Source organism: Danio aesculapii, chromosome 23 (assembly GCF_903798145.1).
Source record: "Danio aesculapii chromosome 23, fDanAes4.1, whole genome shotgun sequence".
Classification (NCBI taxonomy): Eukaryota; Metazoa; Chordata; class Actinopteri; order Cypriniformes; family Danionidae; genus Danio; species Danio aesculapii.
Window position 1 is genome coordinate 32,375,944 of NC_079457.1, and position 8,214 is coordinate 32,384,157.

An 8,214-nucleotide genomic window follows, 5' to 3' on the forward strand; every position below is an offset into this window, starting at 1 on the left:
GGGCTTTGCTTTCTCCTTTTCGTCTAATTAACCCAGGATGTACCAGGGTGATGGCGCTCCCAGTATCCAACCTGGCTGTTTGCATCTTCCCATCAAGAGACTTTTTGCGAGGGGGCCTCGGGGGGGATGGTGCGATGTACAACACATCCTGCGAGCCAGGCCGGGGTCGAGTGCGCTGGTGGCTCTGTGGGCATCGGCTCGTCCATAGGGCTGGGGACCGCCGGTCTGCTGACTGGCCTTGATGTACCCTCCACAAGTCGCCATGGTGGATGTACCCTCCAGGGTGGCAGAGCCGCTCTCTCTCCAGCATCGCGGGCCACGAGAGCCTCAGCCAGCTCCACAGCTTCCACTAAAGCGGCTAAAGATCCAGGATTTCTCATACTGGTGAGTCCGCGTAGCCGTCTGGGTAATGCTCATAGCAATTTTTCAATAACCACTTTCTCAGCAACCTGGACGCCGGAGGGGTCCCCCCTAATAGCCACAGTCGGCCGAGACGTGAAAGCTGGGCAGCTTAGGTGCGCACCGGAGTTTTCTCATCATATGTCCAGATGGCAAATTGCTGGGCTGCGCTAATCGCAGAGAGCCCCACTCTGGCTAATATCTCCTTTTTTAACACTCCATAATCGGGGGATCTAAGATGCCGGCTTAGAGAACGGTCAAGTTTATCAGACGGTGCATGCTTTGAGATTTAATTATCATTATTATTGACGGAGGAGTTCATTATCCTCTGTGTTACTTGCAGCACACTTTTTTATGAGTTTGGACGCATACTTTTTGAAGCAACCGATCGCCATGCCTCAACGGAACACTAAAAAATCCAGCAAATCAGAGACCGAAAGTAACCGTCAGGATGATAATGCTAACGTTACTATCACCTCGGATGCTAACACCAGCGTCCCTGAACCTGGCACGCGGCAGGTTATTACGGAAATCACGGATAACATCTCCAAAATAATCAATGAAAAGCTGAGTCCACTCTCTCAACTATTGCAACAACAAAACGAAAAACTTGATGACCATGAAAAACGAATCGCCGAAACTGAGAACCGAATCTCCGCCAAGGAAGATGCTGCTGCTCCAACAGAGGGTAAATTACAGGCGATAGAGAGGCGAATTCTGGAATTAACCGAACACTTAGACGATTTGGAAAATAGAGGAAGAAGGAAGAACATACGTATCGTTGGGCTTGCCGAGAATGTAGAAGGTGACCGCCCTCTCAGGTTTTTTTAATCCTGGCTACCGAGCTCTCTGGGCATTCAAACGAAATCCGACCGATTGAAGATCGAAAGAGCCCATCGCGTTCCAAGCAGAGCTGTCAAGGCAACATCTCCGTATCCAAGGGCTGTTATAGTGAGATTTCATAACTACGCGAATAAGGAACGGGTCATCACAGCAGCGAGGGGGTTAGGGAGCGGCGACCAGGCTTTGAAGTTTGGAGATGCTAAAGTGAAGATTTTCCAAGATTTTTCTGCCGCGGTTTTGTGTAAACGGAGGCAGTTTGACGAGGTCAAAAAGCGTTTGAGGGCGGCCGGCGCTACCTATGCTCAACTTTATCCTGCGTCTCTCAAAGTTACACTAATTACTAAAGTATTCCAGGATCCAGCTGAAGTGGACACGTTTTTATCATCACTGGAATAAATATCCCCATATGTTTGACGACGATCTTGTTTCTACGCGTTTAACTCCTTTCTATTGCCATGGAGACAATGAATGCCATGTGTGCTTATGCTGGTAGACTATTTTATTTCGCGTCTTTGACTGGGTCTGTTGTATATTAAGCCCTCTGTCATTTGGACATGCCTACGTGTTAAAGGTGCACAAGTCTGCTGGCGTTACAGGTGAAGTGACTTTCTTTTGTCGTTCAGGATCTCCCCTACACTAAACTGCGTTTATTCTAACCATTTCAGGGTAATGACCGATTTGAGTTTAAATACAGTTTGCACTGTTCATTGTATTATAGTTATTTGTTCTTTTTTTTCTTCCTGTTTTTGTACTATTCAGCTCACCTCCAATATAAATAAGGGTCTATATTATTTCATATGGGAAATCTCTTTGGTCGGATTTTGCCTTTATTTCTTTTATTTTATACATGTCAGTTATTATGCTTAGGATTTGCTCATGGAACGTTAATGGGATACATACACCTGTGAAGAGGAAATCAGTGCTCACATTTCTTAGGAAGGAGAACGTTGATATAGCCCTCCTTCAAGAAACTCACCTTGATGATAAAGAACATCTTAAGTTGCAACAGTTAGGTTTTAGTCAAGTTTTTTTTTCTTCATTTACATCAAGGAGCCGAGGAATGGCCATCCTATTCAAAAAGTCTTTACCATTTAGATTGGTAAATTGTATTAAAGATAAAAATGGACGTTATTTGATTGTGAGGGGTATGTTGCAGGGGGAAGAAATTGCTATTATGAATGTATATTTTCCCCCTGGCCATCAATGTGATTTTCTAACGAGTGCATTTGGTAAATTACTGGAATGCAACACCGCTCACTCTGTGGTGGGAGGAGACTTTAATTGTCAGTTAAACCCACTTATGGACAAATTTCCTTCAGGCTTAGCTCCCTCATTTCAGGCCAAATTCATTAATTCCTTATGTGAAGATTTAGACTATGTGGATGTGTTGCGAGCACAACATCCTGCTGATAAAGAATTTACTTTCTACTCGAAACAACATAGTAGCCACACAAGAATAGATTATTTTCTTGTGCTTAAAGGGATACTACAATTTATAGATAACAGCAGCATCGGTAATATTATAATATCAGATCATGCTGCTCTTTTCCTACAATTAAGATTACGGAGCTCTATAAATCAAACTAGGTATTGGAGATTTAACCCTTTAATTCTCAAAGATAGTGAATTTTGTTCTTATTTTATGTCCGAATTCCAGTCATTTTTTACTATAAATTCTTCTTCAACAGAAGATAAATCTCTGCTATGGGAAACGATTAAGGCATTTTCAAGGGGTCTTATAATTTCTTATACAGCTAGTAAGAGGCGGAGACAAACAGAACAAAAGGACATTCTAGATGCAAAACTTAGGCGGGCAGAGGGGGATTATGTCCAGAATCCTAGACCAAATAAATTAAAAGAAATTACTGTCTTACGCTCTGCGTTAAGAGTCATTGCATATAAGGTCTGCTGAGAGGAAAGTTAGATTTGCTAAGCAAAGGTTCTATGAACATGGTGATAAGCCAGGGAAATACCTGGCTTATCTTACTAAGAAAAAAGCAGATTCTCAGTTGGTGTCTTCTATCAAGGATGATCGGGGGCATCCATCCTCTGATGTTACACTCATCAATAATACATTTGCTAACTTTTTTTAAACCCTGTATAAATCAGAATCCCCATGTAATTCATTAGAACTTATGGATGTATTTTTTTCTAAAATTAAATTACCCTCTATAGCTGAACATCAGAAAATCACTCTTGATGGTCCTATTACAAGGGAGGAGGTATTAACAGCAATCAGGAAGCTACAAACTGGGAAAGCTCCTGGTCCAGATGGATTGAGTAAGGAATTTTACACAGAGTTTCAAAACATTTTAGTGGATCCTCTTTTAGAAATGTTCAATCATTCCTTAGAGAATGGTATTCTCCCCCCTTCTTTAAGGGAAGCTAATATCTCTCTGTTACTTAAAAAAGGGAAACAACCAGAGGACTGTGCCTCTTATAGGCCAATATCTTTATTAAATTGTGACTTAAAAAATCTTGCTAAAATCCTTGCTACAAGGCTTGAAGTATTGCTACCTCAACTTATAAAAGAAGATCAAACAGGTTTCATTAAAGGACGTAGCTCTGGTAACAGTATTTGCAGATTATTAAATATTATTGAACTTTCACATCAGCAGAAGATGGAGAGTCTTGTCATTTCAATGGATGCAGAAAGCCTTATTTGTTCCTCTAAATTCAGTCTGGGTAACAATTTCATTAGTTGGATCAAATTGTTATATACCCTCTTGCTGCAGTAATAACTAATGGTCTGCGTTCCTCTTGTTTTGAGATCAGTAGAGGAACTCGACAAGGCTGCCCATTGTCTCCGCTTCTTTTTGCTTTAGTAATAGAACCTCTCGCTGAATCAATTAGGTCAGATTTAGGCATATATGGCTTAACTATAGCTGATAACCAGCATAAGATTAATCTCTATGCTGATGATGTTCTTGTTTTCTTATCAAAACCAGAAATATCTATAATTAATCTTATTAATGTTATTAAAGAGTTTAGTGCCTTTTTAAGGCGGCAAATCAATGCCAATATTAATCGAGCGCAGCGGTGATGTTTGCGCGCGAGAAGAAGTGAACCGTGAGCAGATTACAGATCTACACGCGAGAAAACTACAGCTTTTATTTCTCAAAACAAGACAATATGGTTTGCTCGTCAAGAAAATTCTTCTTGATATGAGAGATTTTAGATATTTATACTAGAAACAAGACAAAATCTAAACAAGAAAAGCATTTTTTGCAGTGCTCCCTCTAAACAAAATGTATATAATGAAAACTTAAATGTGAAAGAAAAAATACAGTGTGCAATGCTATATACTTTATTTGAGCAGAATACCAAATATAAAGTATACACTAGTTTGTGAATAATGTAGTTTTACTACCTTCAATGGTGCAATTGCATATATTGATGAAGTATTGATACTTTGACTACAAAGTAAGCATAATAAAAATTTTAATTTGCTTTGTGTAAATTCAATATAAATTAAAGATTAAGTTGATTAGTTGATTTAACAAGACAATGTGTCAGTAAACAGGGCGCCTGTTAATAAAGTTTCTAATAACTACCTTTTCTAACAAAGGCAATAATTTTCATAATAAATGAAATGATTACTTACGTGCTGGTCCGTTGAAGCCATGTTTGTTAAGGTGATGATAAGATCACGTGAATTATGGTTCGTCGTTTAATCGGCGTCCAATCCCGGCTAACTTCCGGAAAGGTAGAGTAGCCAATAGCGCTGTAGATAACAAGTGAACCAAGTCCCGCCCCAGGACTGACAAAATTCCAAAATGTTTCGCGCGAGCGGAGAGAACTGATCGCGCGCGCGCGCTGTAGGCATGACCTCGCTCGCGAGAGCGTACATCGTGCGCACAGATGATGAGGTGCGCGCGCGGGACTTGTTTTCTTCACGGTGGATCAGTTGAGCGCGCGCGTGAAGATCCCCTGTGCGCTTGCGAGCTGTAGTTTTCTGGCGTGTAGATCTGTAATCTGCTCACGGTTCACTTCTCCTCGCGCGCAAACATCACCGCTGCGCTCGATTAATATTGGCATTGATTTGCCGCCATACCTTTTCAGGCTATAGGATTAATTTCAGTAAATCTGAAGCAATGGCTTTAGGTAGTCTACAAACTATCCCGTCAAGTTCAGTTTCTTTTCCATTTAAGTGGTCTCCACTAGGCTTTGTGTATCTAGGATTACAAATAACCCCTAAATTTGACCAGATGTTTAAATCAAATTTTACCCCTCTTTTTAATCGGATTAAACTTGATCTAGAGAGATGGAATACTCTTCCTCTATCCTGGCTGGGGCGAATTGCTCTTTTGAAAATGAACATTCTTCCAAGATTGTTATATCCGATTCAGATGATCCCTGTAATTTTTTTGCAGAAAACTTTTAAAGATCTGGACAGATGTTTTAGTTACTTTATATGGGCTGGTAAAAGACCTTGCATTAGGTTTAATACATTGCGTCTACCGGAGGATATGGGTGGTCTTGGTCTTCCGGATATTTCAGAAGATTTCAGAAGACCCAGCCTCATTGTGGCTGGATATAGAGTCTTCTCAATCACAGGTTCCCCTTCGCAATTTGCTCTTTCTCAAAAGAATGAACACTGTTAGAGTAGCTTCCACAAACCCTATAACTTTAAATTCTGTCCGGCTTGGCATTCGGTTAGACGACTTGATGGTAGATCATGTTTAACATCAATTTATACTCCAATTAGTAATAATCTAGATTTTCCCCCAGGTATTAGTGATTCACGTTTTCAACAGTGGGATCATAAGGGACTTTCTAAACTAGAAGATCTCTTTGATAATAATGTTCTCATGTCTTTTAGTCAGATTTCACAAAAATATTCTCTGGATGGACGAGACTTTTTCCGCTATTTACAAATAAGAAATTATATTCAAAAAGATACAACACTTCTTACTAATTCAAGTTCTTCAGAAATTGAAAAGCAGCTATTTAAGATGCACTTGATCAAATCTATAAGTTCATTTTATAGTCTGTTATCGGAGTATGCTAATACATCTACTCATTTTCTTAAAATAATCTGGGAAAAGGAACTTAATATTCAAGTAACAGATGAAGATTGGAATATAGTTTGGAAAAATGCTAAGAATTTGAGCATATGTGATAAAGTTAGAGCTATCCAACTTAAGATTCTTCATAGAGGTCATATTTCTCCTCTCCAGCGTAGTACATTTAGAGCTGATTTCTCTCCACTCTGTCCCAAGTGCAAGACAGAAATGGGTAACCTTACCCACTGTTTCTGGTTTCGTAACAAAATACAGAGGTTCTGGTTGGGGGTTTCCGAAGAAGTGAGTGAAGTTTTGGGTGTTTCTGTGGTTCCAGATCCAGCATCTTTTTTGTTAGGAATGTCCCCTCCTGTAAGTCTTGATAAGTACAAAATGAGGCTTTCAATTTCCTTCTTTTTAATGCAAGAAAATGTATACTTTTAAAATGGATCTCGGATAAGGCTCCCTCTGTTAGGATGTGGTACCGAACTCTTCTTGAATATGTGTCGTTAGAATATCTGACCTGTATCGTACATAACAAAAGTGGAGTTTTTCATAAAATCTGGGAACCTTTCCTGGCATATATTGATTTTGATATTGCTTCAATCCTGACAAGAGGATTTATTTAAGAATGTCATGGTTGGTTTTATTGATTGTTTCACACTTACTATTAATACTTCAATATTCTTAAAATTTTCCAGACCTACTGAACTCCCATGTATGTACATAGGCACCTGTAAAGCCCTATTTTTGTTTGTGAGCTGAACCTTTTTGTTTTCATTTTTTTTTTTCATTTTTTTTTTGTTTGTTATTTGTTTAACTGTTGTTGTCATTGAATCATCATTATTTTGCAAGGATGTTATTTTATTTATTTATTATTATTAGTTTATATGTATATAAAAGCAAAAACTTAATAAAAATCTACATACAAAAAGAAACTCCATAATCATCATTCTTTGGGGCTTCTAAGGAATAATATGCTCGTTGAGCTTCACCGGTCAGGAATGGGGCTAATAGCTTCGCCCATTCATCTTCTGGCCATTTTTCTCTCTCTGCGATTACCTCAAAAGTGTGAAGGTAGGCATCAATATCGTCCAGGTCGCTGAGTTTGGTTAAATGTGGGTGTGCATTTATCTTCACCTCAGGGAGGGGTACTTGTCCCGCCGCCTGGAGGAGCTGATGTATCATTCTTTCTTGTCTTGCGGCAAGCTGCTCTGAGATTTTCTGCTGTCTAGTGGTGACTTCCGCTAGGTGGCGTATGACCTCCTCCATGGACATGCTGTCTCCAGGAAAAAGCACAAGAGGGAGAGGGAGAGAGAGAGAGAGAGAGAGAGAGAGAGAGAGAGAGAGAGAGAGAGAGAGAGAGAGAGAGAGAGAGCGGATGCCTTGTCTTTAACACAAAAGCGTGCAGGTACTCCGGGGATAGCGAGTGGGACCGTGATGGGTTGGGCGGTGGTTCAACAAGTTAGCTGCTTGAGTCCGCTGGGAGAAAGAGAGAGACATAGAGGTTAGCGCTGGAGTCATTTGGAGAAATGAAGCTCACACTTGATTGTTCCGATGCTGCTTATATCTGTGTCCCTTGATGACTCCCAGCTGTGGTTGATCTGCTGTGATGAGAAGGAAGCTGGGATGAATTTGGGACCATGACGACATTGCATCAGTATACTCCCCACAGAGTGTCCAAAAAGTTTTGAATGTTTAAAACTTGCGAGTTCATTCTGATTGAGAATGTGCAAATCCTCTTTCACGTACGACTCTCCCTGGTTACGTGTGTGTGTATTTGAGACTGTCCTGGCAGAAGCAGGCAAACTCGTACCTTTCAGCCAATCAGATGAGAGCTGTATTCGAGGTCACCCGCTCTGCGCTCCATATGCGCAGACTGTTTCTCTCCAGCATGGCGAACGGAGAAAAAGATGAGCAGGCTTCAAGCTAGAACTATTAAATTCCCTGACCTTCACTGACTAAAAAC